Here is a 19656-nt window from a genome sequence, read left to right as displayed (position 1 = left end):
GCCACATAAAATATGCCTTAAACTCCTTGCACAGCCTAAGTCATAGGCAAACATAGCCTAGATCTCACACACCCATACCAATTACACAACAATTACTTTACATATATCATATGTAGAATGTCACACATATTGGATAATACAATTTATTTAGGGAAGGGAAGATCATTCACCCTGGGTAGGTTTAGAGTGAATATCAGGAAAAATCTTGGTTATCAAACATCAGATGCATTACAAGCTGAAGCTTGACAAATGTGTAGGAATAAACTAGGTAAATGAAGACAAAAGTGTATTCCAGGCAGAGAAACAACACAGGCAAGGTTATGGTATCAAGAAGTCATGCGACTCATAATTCTAAGTTTTGGAAAACACTGACACATAAGTGCAATGTCAGGGGCTATTGATGGAGGCAGTGGTCACCACTTGGGAAGCACTGAATACCAATTCCTGAGGATATGCATAGATCTTCTAGTTGTTGACAGGCTCCACCATCCTCAGGTCTCCTATGCTATCAACATACCCATCCTTGCAACAGTGGAATTCAATGTAGTTGAAGCTCTCTGTGTAGCTATTGTTGTACTTCTCCCACTGACACTCGAGTACTTTGATGGCACCCTGGGCCCATACATAGGCATTTCTACATCAGTTATTCCCACTTCAATAATGCATATATACTCCATCTTGTGCCATAAGCTATAGATGGACATATAAGAGCTCTTGTCTTTCAGAACCGCTTTTTCTCTCATGAGGGCATCACATTTGCAGTCTTCAAAATCTCGGCTTGGATCTAAGTAGTGCAGTGTCATGAATTCTTTCCAGGAAACGTCCTTGCTATGTACAAGCAGCCTGCAAAGAATGCAAAGCAGGGCCAAGGGACTGCCCCAGATCTTCAGAGAGGATGCCATTTCAGTCACCAGTGACACCTGTGTGTCCACAGAGAAGAGAAAGAAGAGCATCATGTAGACAATGTCCAGAGAGCTGACATTTATCTTAAAATTCTGTTTCCTGTCAATGCAAGCACTCAGCATAATTTTACTATTTGGTTCCCTGATTAGAAGATAATTCTCGTAAGAGAATAAAGTTTCTAAGAACTAAAAATATGCTTCAGCTTATGTGAGCCAAACACAAAGTTGGAAAAAAATAGATGACGTTAATTTTGAGAATTTCAAACATCTCCTGTCTACTCTGTCATCCACCCAACCTGCAGTGGGTAGAATCACCCAATCACCCTCCAGCTGGCTTCTTTTCACCAGACCAACTCTCAGGAAGTCATGCATCCACTAGAAAATGGCATTTTAAGCTTTTTGTCTGCAAAGTGGAAAGGGTTGTAACTTTTTTTTTTTGCACATTAAATATTAAAGTTTACTAAAAATTGCTCACATTGAAAAACAAAGACAACAATTACACCCACCCCCACCAACACACACCACATACACAATCCAGACACAATTATGTTACTAGTGTCAGCTCAAAATCGTTAAGCAAATATTGAAATGCAGATAATTTCCAGAAAATAGCAAGCAGAGGCTAGAAAAATATTTATAAAGCTCTTAGTTGTCATGGCAACAGATAAACCCTGGTATCTGAAATTGTAGAAATCAGAAGTTGAACATTTGTGTGACATTGTTTTTCTATGGTTTTTCAAGGGATAAGAGGGAAACTTTTCCAATTAAGTTGTTCCAGGGCCGCCTTGAATGTAACAGATGGCTGCTACAAAGACATTAATTGAGGTTGTAGGACAAAGGCTCAGTGGATATCTCCATTCTCAAAAGAAGTGAGCAGGTCTAAAGGCAGAGACTGACTTCCAGGTTAGGCAGCCTGCGAGCTAGTGTTAATCCATCCTCCTCTATCATGCTCCCCATGAGAGCCATAAACGCATGGATGCTGAAGGCAATGCTGTTTTATGATTCTTGTTTTCATGCATTGCTCACAAGCTGCAGATGCATGCCATGGGCACTGTTGCCTGCCCTGCCCCTCTCCTTGCCCTCCAGGGCTGTGCCTTTGCTAATGTACCAGTCAGGATGCTTTTTCTTTTTCTTTTTTTTTTATAACCAACTTTTTTTTATTAGAGCAGATACAGTTGTGAAAACTGTACATTACACATTTTGGTTTCAGGAATTATAAATAAAGGAACTCACAGGTAGGGAGTTCTTTTTCACAGCAAGAAACTTTAAATAAACAAAGTCATGTTTTATGAAGTACATTGGCAGACTTCATGTGCTGTCCAAAATGTTGAGTACAGTATAACAACCCATTAGAAAGAGCCTTCATGTAAAATACAGCTGTGCACATTTTAGAAAAATACCAACAATTTGAGCTTTGTTTTAAAAAAGTTTATAAATCATACATATATTTATAAATAGGACCAACGTGCTCACTTTATAAACATAGAGGACGCTTTTTCTTCCTTTCTTCCCGTCTAGGTTTTCCTCAGCATCTTCTGAGTAATGAGGCTGCTGCTGGGCGGCTCCAGAGACTCCACTTCGGTTCCATCTGGCTGGGGAGGTCTCACAATCATGGCAGATGGCAAAGAGGAGAAAGTTACATCTTATGTGGATGACAGCAGGCAAAAAGGGCAGGGCTGTCACATTTTAGAGGAGTGTAGAAGAGTGACTACTAGGCAGGTGGTTCTTAGGCAGGAAGGCTTTAATTCTCCGAAATCACAGACCAGGTTACAATTACACTGACTCTGCAAAATGATGCTTCTCCAATATCTTGACTTCCTTTTAACACTTCCCCCAAAGCCTGGGTGGAACATATGATTACTACTAACTACCCATATTCCTTCTCAGGGACGTTCCCCTAATTATCACTATTACAAATGATCTTCTGACGATGCCATCATCAAAGGACACCAGTTTAGAAATATAACTGTAATCAATTAGGCAAAAAGACTAAAACAGTCCCCACCAGAGCTACTGTGGTCACAGCATAGGATGTATGGTCATTTGAAAAAGTTACCTCTTTAAACTAGCTCTCTGTCCTCATTTGCCATGAGGAGTGTTCCTAGCCCTACTGAACCTCTAACCTGATTCGCAGCTCTGAGCATCGGTATCCTCACTGATGTAGGGCCTAATAACAGCTCCCTACAGACCTGTGAGAGTCTAATGAGATGCATGTATGTGAGAGCACTTCTAACCATATCAAATGCCCATATCAGACACAGAACAAAGGATGGGTACTTCCTATCTGTGGAGCCCTGTCCTGGTGATAAAGACCTACACAGGATAGGAGAGTAGGATGCAAGCAGCTTTAATGCATTGTGGGGGTGCATTAAAGGGAGGGGGTGAAGGAAGGGAGGGGTAGGGAAAAGCTTGTATCAGTGGGAATGAGGCTGACTGGAATTCAGGCCTTAGTTTTCCATGATTTCGTTCCTTCTCCATTCTTTGCTATCTAAAAGCTCAATCAGACCAGCCACAGTGGCTCACACCTGTAATCCCTGCACTTTGGGAGGCTGAGGCAGGTGGATCACTTGAGGTCAGGAGCTCGAGATCAGCTTGGCCAACACAGCGAAACCCCATGTCTACTAAAAATACAAAAAAATTAGCCAGGCAGGGTGGCGTGTGCCTGTAACCTTAGCTACTCAGCAGGCTGAGGCAGGAGAGTCGCTTGAACTTGGGAGGCGAAGGTTGCAGTGAGCCAAGATAGCGCCACTGCACTCCAGCCTGGGTGACAAAGCAAGACTCCATCTCAAAAAATTAACACTAATAAATAAAAATTAAAGTTCAATCAGCCTCCTTCCAGTGCTCCTGGTCATCCCCGGAGCGTCCTCAGCAGAGCAGTTCTTACCCTACTCAGACTCAAGTCACTACTCAGAGTTCAGGTCACTGGTTATAGTGGGGTTCAATGTGTGGATCTGAATAGCAGAGTCTGCATCCTCCTCCTTTTCTCAGAGCCCAGGAAATCTGCAGCAGTGGAGAAAGGAATAGCAGGGGTAGATTCAGCTCCTGAACTGATTGGTAGCAGAGGTGGTGATGGGGAACAGCCTTATTATGTGAGCCTGTTCCTGTATCGTTTCATCTGGAACACTTGGGTTCACTCAGACAGTGGTTTGAGCAAAGGCTACAAACATCAAAGACGGACTCCAGGCACAAAAGAACTGAAAGACCCTAGGTGACCCCTGAAATGGGTTATCAAGTACTATCAGGAGACAACACGAGACCTGGCTCCTGCATTTAATTTCTGACAAACTTCTGGGAAGTCTCTGGATGACTAGAATACATTATATGGGAACTTCACTGAGGAAAACCACATTTAACATTGTGAACTTAGGGCCCTCATTGAGAGGTGAAAGAATATCTAATGAAACCAATAGCCTGATAGCTACGAATGATTAGGTAGCCAGTATCTTAAGTTTTTCTGGTCAGCTTATAACTGTGACCCTTAGCTGTCTGCTGATGCTGCAGTGCTTACCATTAAAATGTCACGTAGCCTAGCCATAGTTTCCACAATGTTCCTATATACAACGTCTGACTGTGAAGTGTGGGTCACAAGGTGCTGGCTAAGTTGTTATTCAGGAACTCAAGATTCAGTCCTGAACTCAGCTCAAACCAGACAAGACCACCAGCCCATGAGAGCGTCCAAGGGGTGACCCTTCCACATCACAGCCCGGACTTTTCACCGTAGGTTTCATAACAACTACCCCAGAATTGGCAAATGTGACCAACAGTGGTTCATTAAAACTAGTCAAAGGTGCAATTTATGAATAAAGTAAGATACTTGCATATGTTTTCTATCAGCACCTCCAAGGGCTGCTCCTAGTCAAGTCATCTTGGTTGATTTTCTCACTGGACCACCTCGTTGTTGGAATGTCAGAATGTTTACAACCAGAACTTATCTTCAAAGTGCAGCTCTCAAGCAGTCCTTGAATAATAGGGAATCGTGTGCTGACAGACTGGATGGAAGGAGGATAGTCTTAGAGCCGGTTCTGTGCATCCTTCTACTCTCTACATCTTTGGGGGACAGGGGAGAGCAAAAAGGGAACAATCCTGGGCATCTGAATTTGGATGACTTGAGCGGCGATTCTGTGGGAAAATCAGTTGTTTGTCTTGTGCCCACACATCCAGAGCTCTTTCCAACAAGTATGCACTATTTATTGAAGGCTTAAAATCAAGTAATGACTCAATGAATGTAGAGAGAGGTAGGGAGGTAGGAGAGAGAAGCCACCTGAGCCAATGTGTGAAGAAGCAAGCTAAGTAGGAGATCTATGTGAAAGTAGTTTTTAAGCAATATAGCATTGTGCTGATCTCTATTGTTGACAACATTACACGGTTGTACTACCTCAGACATGTCAACTAGTTAATCTAGTGTTTCTCAAATAAGTGATATTCTGCTTTCTCACTTTTCTTTTTTTCTTTTTTTTTTTTTTTGAGACAAGGTCCAGGGTCTCCCTCTCTAATCCAGGCTGGAGTGCAGTACAGTGGCTCACTGCAGTCTCTACCTCCTGGGCTCAAGCAATTCTCCCACCTCAACCTCCCAAGTAGCTGGGACCACAAGTGTGCGCCATCATACCCAGCTAATTTTTTAATTTTTTGTAAAGATGAGGTTTTGCCCAGGTTCATCTCGAACTCCTGAACTCAAGCAATCCAGCCACCTCAGACTCCCAAAGTGTTAGGATTACAGGAGTGAGTCACTTTACCTGGCCAGATATTCTACTTTCAATGTGGAAAAAAGTTTATTGTGGACTCCAAGGATACATCCATAAACTCTCCTATGAGCTAAACCCAAAGTCCTAAAGCTTTTTGGATATAAAACCAATTAGGAATTAAGCTAAACTATGCTGAGGGGAACAGCATTCTATTATATTTGCAGAAATTAGCCACTACCAATGCAGCCCAGAAAGATAGGTTAGCCAGTATTTCTGGAAACGGCTTAATGGGTCTACTTCCTAGAGCTGTCTACCAGTTTCTACAACAGGAGTTCCTTGGGTAATGACTTCTGATTTGCGTTATTAAGGAGATATTTCTCTTTGAGTATAAATTTCAAATTACTTGCTAATCATATTTGTTCTTTAAACATTGTTTTTTATTTGAACTGCTTTCTATTAATTCCTTGGCATTTTATTTTGTTAACAGCTATTCAATTCTTAAATTTAGGTGTGCTACTGTTTCACAAAACCATAATAGTGACTCAGATTTCTTTGTGCAGAAGATGAACATGTCTACGGGTGTTTTAACCCGTAATCCATGAGATTTGAAAGGCTCTATGGGTAGAATTCATAGGATCCATGCAGTGGTGCAGTGCAGAAAATTACATCTTTTCATTCACCCATATTGAAATGTAGCAATTCCTTTACTAATGAAAGTAGAAAAAAATAGAAATCATAGACTTTTTATATCCATTTATATTTGTTGCCAATATCTCAAAATATTATTTCACATTGATCACTGCCTCAAAATTATAGTAGTAATTAGACCTGAATTTAAGTCTTAGTACTTAATGCATTAATAAACACATACAATACTATATCATACACTTTAAATGTTTGATATTTGATTTCCTTTGAAATCCCATGTATTTTTTTTTTTTTTTTGCATTTAATGATATTTTTCAGAGAACAAGTATTACTGTTCTCTTTTTCTCAATTGTTATTGTTCTCAACTGTGGCTTCATCAGAATGCGGAAGGGGTGCATGACACAGAAAAGGTGAACACCTTTCTCCTGGGGGATGGCAGAGTAACACAATGAAAGAAGTCCGATTCCTAAATAACTTGCACTGCTTACAGAGGAGCTCTCAAGTGAGAGGAAAATAAAATATTTTGCTTTTAAACTACTGAGCTGTTTTTGCAGCTCAGCCTTATCCTAAGTAACCCCATTGTGATTATCTTGATAGATGTGTTAAATGTTTTCTTTTACTATTAATGATGTTATAATTCAACTTTGTCTTAACTATGTTAACCAGAAAGGGAATATAAATATTTCAAAGAAAAAAAAGACAACACACTAGTTTGTTTTTGTTAGGCTTTGGGTGAATTTCTAAAGTACCAGTAAAGCTGCATTCAGGCAGAAATGCACTTATACCCTCATAATTCTCTAACTCCCAAGGCCAGATCTAATATTGTCTCCCTGTCTTTCTCTCTCTCTCTCTTTCTCTCTCATTCTCAATCTCTCTCCCTTGCTCCGTTTCTCACTCTTGCTCTCAGGAGGTCAAGCAATTTGGAGGAACTTAAGGAAAGGACAGGACCACTGACCTTCTCTGTAAGTTAGATATTGACAGAATACCAAAAATGATCATGATAGAACAATAGGGAACAGCAAAGCTCATCTGATTGGGTCAGGTGTATTAAACACATACGTATCTGATCTCACAGGTTAAGAGCTGAGTCCCATAAGATGCCTCCTACTTTAGATGCCACTGGCAAGTCTGGGCCTCCAGTACTTCTGACCAACCAGCTATAAATTGGGGGTTCCAACCACTCCTTCCTTAGATTTGATAATTTGCTACAATGGCTCATAGAACTCAGCAAATCACTTTATTTATATTTATCAGTTTATTATCATAAGCACAACTCACGAATACCTCCATGTATTCAGCAATCTGGAAACTCCTCAGATTGTATGTCCGAGAGTTTTTATGGAGCTTGATCTCCAGTCCCTGCCCCCTTTCTGAATGTCAGTGGGTTGGTTGAAAGTTTTAACCTTCTAATCCCTGGTCTTTCTGGTGCCAGCCCTATCCTGAGGTCATGTAGGGGCCCCACCTTAAGGCCCCACCTTATGCTAAGTTACCTCATTAGCATAATCTCAGGCATGATCCAAAGGGGCTCATTATGAAAAACAAGACACTCCTACTAAAGCTGAAATAGCCTGCTTCAAAGATGAATAGCCTCACCCTTTGCTTTGTTCAATATTTAACCATATACTTGCTTAAGAGATCCAGGGGGCAATCTTGAAATAAACCAAGTATTAAATTGAGATTGTAGAATCCTCCCTTCTCAGAAAAACCACTGAGTAGTTAATCCATAACCTGGTTGCATTCATGGTGATGCCAGCCAGACCTCCAGGTGGTTCATCACTGAAGATAGTCATCAGAATGAGACACGCAGTCCTGCGTCCTGCACCACTCCTGCTTATAGTTTCCATGCCTCCTTTTCCTTTAAAATCCCTTTGGCTACCTTAAAAATTTGACATAGTCTTTGAGGCACTAGTCCACCATCTCCTCAGGTTGCCATCTCTTGAATAAACCTGCTTTTCCTTCCACCAGCCCTTGTCTCTTGAGTTTTGCTTTCAAGAGGTGAGCAGCTAAACCTGAGTTTTGTAGGAGACAGTAAATTCCTCTTCAAAGTTTAGCCTGTTGGCCGGGCGCGGTGGCTCATGCCTGTAATCCCAGCACTTTGGGAGGCTGAGGCAGGTGGATCACAAGGTCAGGAGATCGAGACCACGGTGAAACCCCGTCTCTACTAAAAATACAAAAAATTAGCCAGGCGCGGTAGTGGGCGCCTGTAGTCCCAGCTATGCAGGAGGCTGAGGCAGGAGAATGGCGTGAACCCGGGAGGCGAAGCTTGCAGTGAGCCGAGATCGCGCCACTGTACTCCAGCCTGGGGGACACAGCAAGACTCTGTCTCAAAAAAAAAAAAAAAAAAAACAAAGTTTAGCCTGTTAACGACTTCCTTTAAAATTCAAGAGGGAGAACAATTGTTAAGTACAATGAGCTCTGAGTTCCTCTTCAAAGAACCAATATGTCAGTATGTTCAGCTTCCCTGTTCTTTGTTCTCCATTTTAAAGAACAAGCTTAACTTCCTTGTTCTTTACACCTCCTTGCCCCTAGTTTCAGTAACCAACCCCTTCCTAGCCTCTATCACCTATTCTGTCCTTAGGTATCCTTAGTCACCTGTTCTGTAACTGTCCTTCCCTCCAGAACTACTCACCCCACCACTCCGGCTGGTACCCTCTCTTTAAAATAGCCAATTGGAATTAGCTTGGACTGTGTGGTCCAACCCTAGCCAACAGGGGAAAGACACAGCAGTAGGGACTAGCTGCGTTAGGAGTAAGACCCTCTTCCCCTCCCTTGTCCGGTGTGCTCTCACCTTTGCTCCATCCGTGAGATACACCCTTCTATAGAAGTAAATTGGCTTGCTGTGAAAACTTTTGCCTGAGTGCTATTTTCACCCTGTGGCACCGAGCATTTACTTCCAACAAATTTGGGGGCCTTCCCAGGATCCCATTCTTCTCTGCTTCTCTGGGGAAAAGTCTCTGATCACCTCTCGTGAGGAGATGCGTCCCGCTCCCTCATTGCTGCGGCCTCGGGGTAAGGAATCGAGACCTACCCTGTATGACGAATAAATCCGGACTCTCAGCAAAGCAGGAAGAAAAGACCTACAAATAAATACCACAGCAACCAGGTAACTCTGTGCACTGACCAAGATAAGAAAAGCTGTGGGGGCAGTGAAGTATTTCCTTGGTGGTCAGGACATCCTGAAGGTTGAAAGTGTGTGACTGAGACACACAACTGAGTGTAGAGAGAGTGCAGAGTCCAGATCTGGTTCTGCGTTCACCTCATACAGCTTAAAGGCGGCTTGCCCATCATGGGGTTTATACCGACCTGCTCTAGTAAGAGAGATTGAGCCCCGCAGACTCGCTGGGGTGCAAGAAATCTCTAGTAAGAGAGACTGAGCCCTGCAGACTCAGCGAAAAACACTTTCTCCAGGATGGTAAATATAGCAGGTAAGACAAAAGATAGGAAAGATCATCATCATGATAATATGCCCTGTGATAGTCCCCTAGGCCTAATGTTAGAATAGTGGAAGGGTATTGGAAGGACCCAACACAAGAAAAAGCAGCAAATGATAAAATACTGCTGTTTTATTTGGACTAAAGTACCTTCCTCTCCCCCAACGAGCTGCCACCCCAGACTCTTCCCTTAACCTAAAAAAGGAGCTTAAACCACTCTTAGATGATCCTTATGGAGTGGCAGATCAAATTGATCAGTTTTAGGACCCCAGTTATATACTTGGGCTGAGTTACTGTCTATCTTAGGCATCTTATTCTCAGGAGAAAAAAGGAGCATGATATGCAGGGCTGCTATGACCGTTTGGGAACATGAACACCCTCCTGGTCAGAATGTCCCAGCGGCTGAACAAAATTCCCAGCCCAGGATCCTTAATGGGGTAACAACAATACGGCCCATCGAGGAAACATGAAAGACCTTAGGGAGATGGTAATAAAAGGAATTCAAGAACTGGTGCCCTGCACCCAAAATCTTACCAAGACCTTTAATAGAAAACAGGGAAAAGATGAGGGACCAATAGAATTTTTAGAAAGGCTTAAAGACCAAATGAGAAAATATGCCGGCCTAGAATCAGAAGACCCTCTTGGGCAGGGAATTTTTTTTTTTTTTTTTTTTTTTTGTTGTTGTTGTTGTTGTTGTTGTTGAGACGGAGTCTTGCTCTGTCGCCCAGGCTGGAGTGCTGTGGCTGGATCTCAGCTCACTGCAAGCTCCGCCTCCCGGGTTCACGCCATTCTCCTGCCTCAGCCTCCCAAGTAGCTGGGACTACAGGCGCCGCCACCTCGCCCGGCTAGTTTTTTGTATTCTTTTTTAGTAGAGACAGGGTTTCACTGTGTTCGCCAGGATGGTCTCGATCTCGGGCAGGGAATGTTTAGAACTTCATTTCGTCACTAAGAGTTGGCCAGATATTAACAAGAAATTACAAAACATAGAGAACTGGAAAGATAGACCTATAGAAGAGCTTCTGAGAGAAGCCCAAAAAGTATATGTAAGAAGAGATGAAGAAAAACAAAAGCAGAAGGCGAAAATTCTGCTGTCTGCCATACAACAAAGTACTCAAGGGGCCAGAACCTATAAAGAACCTAGACCCCCACTCTCCAGGCAATATAAAGGGTACAAAAGAGTAAAGCCAGGAGACTCAAAGGGAGAGAGAAAAAAAAAAAATCTTAGAGACAGAAGTGACATATAAAAAACAATAAGCTAGTATCAAATTTTTGTTAATTCTGGAAACAGGGACAAATCTATTAGGAAGAGATGTAATGCTAAAATTAGGCGTAGGCCTCCAAATCAATCATGGAAAATTCCTCCCCTCCCTAAACTTGCTCACCACCACAGACAAAGAACACATTCATCCCGAGGTATGGTCAAAAGACGGAAATTGAAAGTTACAGATTCCTCCGATTCATGTTAAATTAAAAAGCCCTGGGAAAGTAGTAAAGAGAAAGCCATACCCCATTCCTTTAAAAGCCAGGGCAAATTTAAAACCTCTAATTGAAGGTCTTCTCCATGATGAGCTTCTTGAACCTTGTATGTCTCCCTATTACACTCCAATACTGCCTGTAAAGAAGGCAGATGGGTCATACCGGTTAGTGCAACACCTTAGAGCTATTAACCAGATAGTCCAAACTACACACCCTGTTGTTCCCAATCCTAATACTATTATCAGTAGGATCCCATACAGCCACCAGTGGTTTACAGTAGCAGATTTAAAAGATGCCGTGGTCGGGGGCTGCCGCGCAGTACGAGCGAGCGGCTCCAGGGCGGGCGCGCACAGGGATGCTCTGCGGGGCGGCTGCAGCCACCGTGTGGGCTGAGGAGGCTAGGACAGCGCGGGCCCCCGGGCTTCTCCTCTGAGCCGGCTGCCCCGGCAGCGCAGCCAAGGCTCCATCAGCCTCCGCCCCTTCAGCCTCGGGGCCGAGTCCGCTGCCACCTCTGCCCGCGGAGGCCCGGGGAGCCCCTGCCTGGACCGCAGCTTCCCCCGTGGGCGTCGGGCCCGGGCGGGGATCCCGAGCCGCTGCCCTCCTCGCCGGCATGCGAGCCCCATTTCCTACTTTTTCAGTTTCCTTGGGAAGGGGCGGGTGGGTCTGGATGAATCGTCTCGGGGGCCCCCACGAGGCGACTCAGGCGGCCCTGCCCTTTTTAGAGGGTCCCCTCGGGGCCCAGTGGGGAAGGGGTTGTCTTTGCATGGGTGGGGGACTTCCCTAGTCTGCCGGGACCATGACCTGAACTGTGTGAGTGGGACGTGTCCAAAGCCCAAGAACCAGCTCATCTGAGCCGCCCCCTCCCCGGCCAGCATGGCACCTGAAGAAGCCTCTCTCAGGGCATTGGAAGTCTGCTGACAGGAGTTTTTCACAACTGTACAACCGATGAAAGAAAACATGAGATAGAGGAGCTTCTTAATAACTTTGCCTAACAAATAGGAGCCTGGAGATTCTGCCAGTACTTTCTCTCCAGCACTAGGAATGACTATGTAATGATGTACAGTTTAACAGTTTTTGAGAAGCTGATCAATAAAATGTGGCTTGGGGTCCCATCTCAGGATGAGATGGAAATCCATAGCTGCCTGCCCAAACTCCTTGTGGCTCCCCATAAAACCTTACCTTCTTTTATCATGAACAAGCTCTGCAAAGTTATTGTTGATATTGGACGTCAGGATTGGCCCATGCTCTACCATGACTTTTTTACCAACATTTTGCAGTTGAACCAGTCCCCTGTGACAACCCCCTTGGGCCGATCATGTTGAAGACAACTCCAGAAGAGCTGGCTTGTCCCCGTGAGGACCTCACTGTGGCTGGGAAGGAGGAGTTGCAGAGGTGGCTACTGGACCAGGTGCAGACAGTGCTTGGGCTACTGACAGGTATCTTGGAGACTGTCTGGGACAAACAGTGTTACTGCTGCCACTCCACCACCATCCCCAACCTCAGGAGACTTGCTGAGTAACCTGTTGCAGACTCCTAGTTCAGCGGAACTGTGGAATAAGCCAATTCCCATCCTTGATGTGGTGAGTGAGTATATCTGTTCCCTGGCCTTGGAGTGCCTGGCCCATCTCTTCAGTTGGATTCCTCTGTCTGCCAGCATCACCCCATCCCTCCTTACCATCATCTTCCACTTTGTGCGATTTGGCTACGACATCCGGGCCAGAAACATGGTGTCAGTTAACGGCAGCAGCCAGAACTGTGTCTGGGTTCAGGAGTGGAGCCGGCTGGGGGTCCTGGCCATGTCCTGCATCAAGGAACTCATGTCCAAGAACTGTGTGCCTATGGAGTTCGAGGAGTATTTACTGTGTATGTTCCAGCAGACTTTCTACTTCCTGCAGAAAATCACCAAGGATAACAATGCCCACACGGTGAAGAGCAGGCTAGAAGAGCTCGATGAGAGCTATATCGAGAAGTTTAACGACTTTCTTCAGCTCTTTGTGAGTGTTCACCTAAGAAGAATCGAGTCTTACTCCCAGTTCCCTGTGGTGGGGTTTTTGACACTTTTGTTCAAGTACACATTTCATCAGCCTACTCATAAAGGTGAATTCTCTTGTTTGGATGTCTGGACGCTCTTTTTGGACTATCTGACAAATAAAATTAAAAGTCTTCTTGGAGACAAGAAAGCAGTTCTCAACAGGTATGAAAACGCCCTAGGCCGGGCGCGGTGGCTCAAGCCTGTAATCCCAGCACTTTGGGAGGCCGAGACGGGTGGATCACGAGGTCAGGAGATCGAGACCATCCTGGTGAACATGGTGAAACCCCGTCTCTACTAAAAAATACAAAAAAAAAAACTAGCCGGGCGAGGTGGCGGCGCCTGTAGTCCCAGCTACTCGGGAGGCTGAGGCAGGAGAATGGCGTGAACCCGGGAGGCGGAGCTTGCAGTGAGCTGAGATCCGGCCACTGCAACTCCAGCCCGGGAGACAGAGCGAGACTCCGTCTCAAAAAAAAAAAAAAAAAAAAAGAAAACGCCCTGGTGATCCTCCTTACAGAGGTGTTGAATCAAATCCAGTTCAGATACAACCAGGTCCAGCTGGAGGAGTTGGATGACGAGACTCTGGATGACTATCAGCAGACAGAGTGACAGCGCTGCTTACAGCAGAGCTTGGAGGTAGTGGACAAAGTGATGGAGCTTCTGCCCATGCACGCCTTCTCCACACCGTTCCCAGTTCTTCAGGATAATTTGAAGTTTATTTGAGATTACAGTAATTTATAGTTACTTCAGGGTCAGGAGACGGGTTGAACAATACCGTGGAGAAAGACTGCCGATGGCTGCACTGCTCCCTGAGAGACTTGAGCTCCCTACTGCAGGCCGTGGGCGACCTGGCAGAGTACTTTATCAGGGATGTGTTTGCTGCACGGTTCAATCATGTCCTCACATTCGTGGAGAGATTGGTCAAAGTTACTCTGTATGGATCTCAGATAAAATTGTACAACATTGAGCCGGGCGCAGTGGCTCAAGCCTGTAATCCCAGCACTTTGGGAGGCCAAGGCAGGTGGATCACAAGAGACCATCCTGGCTAACATGGTGAAACCCCGTCTCTACTAAAAATACAAAACATTAGCTGTGCGCGGTGGCACATGCCTGTAGTACCAGCTACTCAGGAGGCTGAGGCAGGAGAATCACTTCAACCCGGGAGGCAGAGGTTGCAGTGAGCCAAGAACGTGCCACTGCACTCCAGCCTGGGCAAGAGAGCGAGACTCCATCTCAAAAAAAAAAAACACAAAAAAAATTGTACAACATTGAAACTGCTGTACCATCAGTATTGAAATCAACCTCATTGATGTGCGTGCTCAGTCCCTGGCTGCGCTGCAGGCTTACTCTCACTGGTTAGCACAGTATTGCAGTGAAGCTCACCGGCAGAACACGCAGCAGTTCGTGACATTCATCCCTACTACCATGAATGCAATCACACCTCTAATCAGCACCAAGGCCTCGAAGCAGCAAAGCCTACACCTTTTATCTAACTCTGTCTCTCCTTCTGTTCCTATACCCATTTACTAGAAAATCTAAATATGACACAGAGTTAGATCCATAAATCTGTCCACTGTTATATAACTGTGTTATTTCACGTTCCTTTTTAGTTGTAGCCCACATGCATTCAAATACAACTTAACTTTTTTTTTTTTTGAGATGGAGTCTTGCTCTGTCACCCAGGCTGGAGTGCAGTGGCATGATCTCGGCTCATTGCAAGCTCCGCCTCCCGGGTTCACGCCATTCTCCTGCCTCAGCCTCCAGAGTAACTGGGGCTACAGGCGCCCACCACCATGCCCGGCTAATTTTTTGTATTTTTAGTAGAGACAGGGTTTCACCACGTTAGCCAGGATGGTCTGGATCTCCTGACCTCATGATCTGCCTGCCTCGGCCTCCCAACGTGCTGGGATTACAGGCGTGAGCCACCGCGCCCGGCCACAACTTTACTTTTTCAGTTGTCTAAGCTCCCCATGAATACATGGGGAAAAAATAAAATATCATTCAGATTTCCAGACTAAAAAGTTATGATACCTTTGAAACATTTTCCTTCGTGCGGTAAGCACAGTTGGGCATTGGTTGTGCAGGTACACCTCGTTTTGTTGCGCTTCCCTTTATTGCACTTGCAGATACTGTGTTTTTTACAAGTTGAAGGCTTATGGCAACCCTGCATCAAGCAAATCTGTCAGCGCCATTTTTCCAACAGCATTTGGTGCTTCTGTGTGTCACATGTTGGTAATTGTTAGACTATTTCAAACTTTTTCCATGACTATATCTGACAGTGATTTGTGATCAGTGATCTTTGATGTTACTATTATAATTATTTTGGGGTGCCGCAAACTGAAGACGGCAAACTCGATTGATAAATGTGTGTGTTCTGACTGCTCCACTGACTGGAGCCTTCCCCATATTCCTGTCTTTAGGCCTCCCTATTCCCTGAGCCATTTAGTTACCTTACAATGACCTCTACATGTTCAAGTGAAAGGAAGAGTCACATGTCTCTTACTTTAAAAATCTAGAAATGATCAAGCTTAGTGAGGAAGGCATGTCAAAAGCCAGGATAGGCCATAGGCTCTTGAGCCAGTTAGTCAAGTTGCAAATGCAAAGGAAAAGTTCTTGAAGGAGATTAAAAGTTCCGCTCTAGTGAACACACGAGTGATGAGAAAGCGGAACAGCCTTATTGTTGTTGATATGGAGAAAATTTCAGTTGTTTGGATAGACCAAACCATCCACAACATTCCCTTACGCCAAAGCCAAATCCAGATAAGGCCTTTTAATTCTGTGAAAGCTGAGAGAAGTGAGGAAGCTACAGAAGAAAAGTTGTAAGCCAACACAAGTTGCTTCATGAGGTTTAAGGAAAGAAGTCATCTCCATAACATAAAAGTGAAGGATGAAGCAGCAAGTGCTCAGCAGAAGCTGCAGCAAGTTCTCCAGAAGCTCTAGATAAGATCATTGATGAAGGTGGCCACACTAAACAACAGATTTTCAGTGTAGATGAGACAGCTTTATACTGGAAGAAGGTGCCATCTGGGACTCCCATAGATAAAGAGGAGGAGTCAGTGCCTGGCTTCAGAGCTTCAGAGGACAGGCCAACTCTCTTGTTAGGGGACAACTGCCACTGGAGACTTCAGGTTGAAGCCAGTGCTCATGTATCATTTGAAAATCCTAGGGCACTTAGGAATTATGCTGAATCTACTTTGCCTGTCTATAAATGGAACAACAAAGCCCCAATGATAGCACATCTGTTTACATCATGGTTTACTGAATATTTTAAGTTCATTATTGAGACCTGCTCAGAAAAAAACGATTCCTTTCAAAATACTACTGCTGATTGGCAATGTACCTGGCTACCTAAGGCCTCTGATGGAGATGTTCAAAGATACTAGTTTACATAGTTTCCATGCCTGCTTACACACGTCCATTCTGCAGTTCTGCAGCCCGTGGATCAAGGAGTAATTTTGTTTTCAAGTCTTATTACTTCAGAAATACATTTCATAAGACTATAGCTGCCATAGAGAGTGGTTCCTCCAATGGATCTGGGTAAATAAATTGAAAATATTAATTCAAATAATAGAACCCATTTCACTGCACATATCGTTAAGAAATTAGCCCAAGCACTAGACATAATGTGGGAATACCATACTCCTTGGCACTCACCTTCATCAGGAAGAGTAGAAAGAATAAATCAAACTCTGAAGAGTCACTTAACCAAATTAGTCTTAGAGACTCAGTTGCCGTGGACTAAATGCCTTCCCATTGCCTTGTTAGGAATCTGAACCACCCCTCAAAAAGATGTTGGCCTATCCCCATATGAGATGCTCTATGGGTTGCCCTATTTACACTCCTGCTGACATTTCCACGTTCGAAACAAAAGATCGGTTTCTCAGACATTATGTACTTGGTTTATCTTCCACTTTCTCTTCCCTTAGAACTAAAGGTCTTTTAGCACAGGCACCATCCCTGGAGTTCCCAGTACATCAACATTAGCCTGGGGATCATGTCCTCATCAAAAACTGGAAGGAGGAAAAGCTTGAACTGGCCTGGGAAGGACCTTACCTTCCCAGGAGCACCTTGTTAGTGCTCCTAACAACTGAAACCGCAGTCCAGACAGCAGAAAAAGGATGGACCTATCACACCCAAGTCAAGAAAGCGCTCCCCGCTCCAGAGTCGTGGGCCATAGTCCCAGGGGAAAACCCTACCAAACTAAAGCTAAAAATTTTTGTTTGTTTGTTTGTTTGTTTTGAGACAGAATCTTGCTCTGTCGCCCAGGCTGGACTGCAGTGATGCGATCTTCACTCACTGTAACCTCCACCTCCCGGGTTCAAGCAATTCTCCTGCCTCAGCCTCCCTAGTAGCTGGGATTACAGGTGTGTACCACCACGCCTGTGTAATTTTTGTATTTTTAGTAGAGACGACTATTTATTTAACGACTCATTCATCTGTTAAGCTGGCTGGAGTCAAACCCATGCATACATCACACTTGGGTAAAAATCACCCCTCCCCAACCTGACACAGCAGACAATCAACCTGGTTGGACTTGTGAGCCAACTGGAGAACTGAAGCTACTGCTTAAGAAAAATCTTTTTGTACTATAAGATGAAGTTTCTGTTAGTCCTTATCATAATGAGTAAACTTTTTTGACATCTGCTAAAACTAGTCTATTTCTACAGTGGGTACAACATTATGCAGATAGTCTACACTAAGATGCTTGCTGGGTATGTGGATTGCTACCTATCTCTAGCACTTCTGGGCTACTTTAGTGAGTATCACCCCTGCAGGGAACTGATGAGATACATTTACAAACCTATATGAAAAATTGTTCATGGGAAAATCAGGACCTTGGTACCTTAAGGTATTATTTTTTAAAAATGGCCTGGCATTAATGTAACACCTCAGAACCCAGATCCTGGAAAACCCTTTGTTATAACCGGACTATCCAAAGGGCCTCTGAGTATGCAATCCCTCTCTTAAAGGAGTTTCCCTAGATGGCCCCTAAGATTTTGGCTACTAATAACCATTACACGGTAGGTGAGTTTTTGTCAAATTTGGGACAATTACCTCTGGATGATCTCCACGATTAGTCACTTAACCCAAATTGCCCCTTTATGTTGGGAATAAAAGAATCACTCTTAGGATCATTGGCCAAATGTTACTAATAATGTGGATTGGATGCCTCTACATCAATATGAACATTCTTTAGTGGTATATTAGACACACTTGTTTACCACTGACTGGACACAGACCCAAAATTTGGTGGCTGGTCCCCAGCAGAACTCAATAGTTACGTGAAACTCATCTTTGGCCATGTCTACCCGATGGATGGATAGGGCAGTGCACATTAGGACTACCATGGGTCCAGGACTGATAAACAAAAACCACCAGGCAGCCTGAACACTTTCCAAATGTGTTTTCCCTTGGTAAGACAATCTTCTGTCCCTTTTTTTCCTCCAAGCAGGCTTAGAAAGCAACATCTGGCATATTGAGGCACTGACAAATTATAGCAAGTGCTGAAAGACACATTTAAGGGCATCTCATTAGTAACCTCTGAAATGACTATGATGAGAAAAGTAGTCTTGCAAAACCACATGGCCCTTGATGTACTCACAGCTGCTGGGAGGGACCTTGAATCATAATTGAAACTAAACATTTTGTGTATATCCTAGATAATTTGCAAAACATCTAGTCAGCCCTTCAAGACATGCACAGACAAATCAATACTATGTCTGACCCCATTATGTCCCTAAAACAGTGGTTATCTTCATGGTTTGGATCAGGACCTACTTGGTGGAAAAAACTGCTGGTAATTCCAGCTATGATTATAGGAATGGGTATACTTCTCTGCTATGGGTTATACTCTTGTTGCACCATATGTGTGATATTGCAAGATTGCATTTCCCCTGAATGGAAAGGCCCCTAACTCCCAGGTCAATGATGCTGTAAAAAAAAAAATCACTTCCATAAGTCGAGGAATGCGTGAATACTTCCAACCCGTGGTAAATAAATTCCATTATTCAGCTCCCTAGTGATGCCCCCATTCAGCAGGAAGTAGCTAGAAAGAAACTGACACCTGATCTCCCATAGAAATGAAACAGGAATTGGCAATGGGGAGTTTGTAATTGGAATAATCAGCCTGCTTCAAGAATGAATAGCCTCACCCTTTGCTTTATTTAATATCTAGCCATATCCTTGCTTAAGAAACCCAGGGGCTAATCTTGAAATAAACCAGGCATGAATTTGAGATTGTGGAATCCTACATTCTCAGAAAAATCACTGACGGGGGTTAATCCATAAGCTAGTTGCAGTCATGGTGATGCCAGCCAGACCTCCAGGTGATCCATTACTGAAGATAGCCATCAGAATAAGGCATGCAAACCTGCACCCTGCACCACTCCTGCTCATAGCTTCCATGCCTCCTACTTCTTAAAATCCCTTTAGCTAGCCTAAAAATTTGAAATAGTCTTTGAGGCGCTAGTCCACCATCTCCTCAGGTT

At 44.0% G+C, this 19656-nt stretch overlaps 2 long non-coding RNA genes and 1 pseudogene across 5 annotated transcripts in view; 2 read left to right on the top strand and 1 right to left on the bottom strand.

The window, feature by feature from the left end:
• Positions 1-19656, top strand: part of LOC144330153 (uncharacterized) — a 64598-nt gene that overhangs the window by 27466 nt on the left and 17476 nt on the right. The window lies entirely within an intron of this gene.
• LOC106999328 (uncharacterized) lies at positions 130-9352 on the bottom strand. Of its 3 annotated transcripts, none has more exons than XR_013396055.1 (4): positions 7961-9352; positions 4721-5021; positions 2376-3902; positions 130-920 (listed from the first exon to the last, which is right to left on the bottom strand). It is a non-coding gene; the product is annotated as an uncharacterized LOC106999328 (long non-coding RNA). The 3 variants fall into 3 exon arrangements; XR_013396056.1 differs by having other exon boundaries at positions 4721-4860; positions 7961-9339; XR_013396057.1 differs by lacking the exon at positions 4721-5021 and having other exon boundaries at positions 7961-9338.
• LOC144330146 (exportin-6-like) lies at positions 9918-15619 on the top strand (annotated as a pseudogene). Its single transcript, XR_013396052.1, has 3 exons — positions 9918-13350; positions 13659-14130; positions 14436-15619. The product of XR_013396052.1 is annotated as an exportin-6-like (transcript).

Source organism: Macaca mulatta, chromosome 7, assembly GCF_049350105.2.
Source record: "Macaca mulatta isolate MMU2019108-1 chromosome 7, T2T-MMU8v2.0, whole genome shotgun sequence".
In the NCBI taxonomy this organism is placed as follows: domain Eukaryota; kingdom Metazoa; phylum Chordata; class Mammalia; order Primates; family Cercopithecidae; genus Macaca; species Macaca mulatta.
The sequence above is the reverse complement of the archived record's forward strand: the minus strand, read 5'-3'. Positions and strand labels throughout refer to the sequence as shown.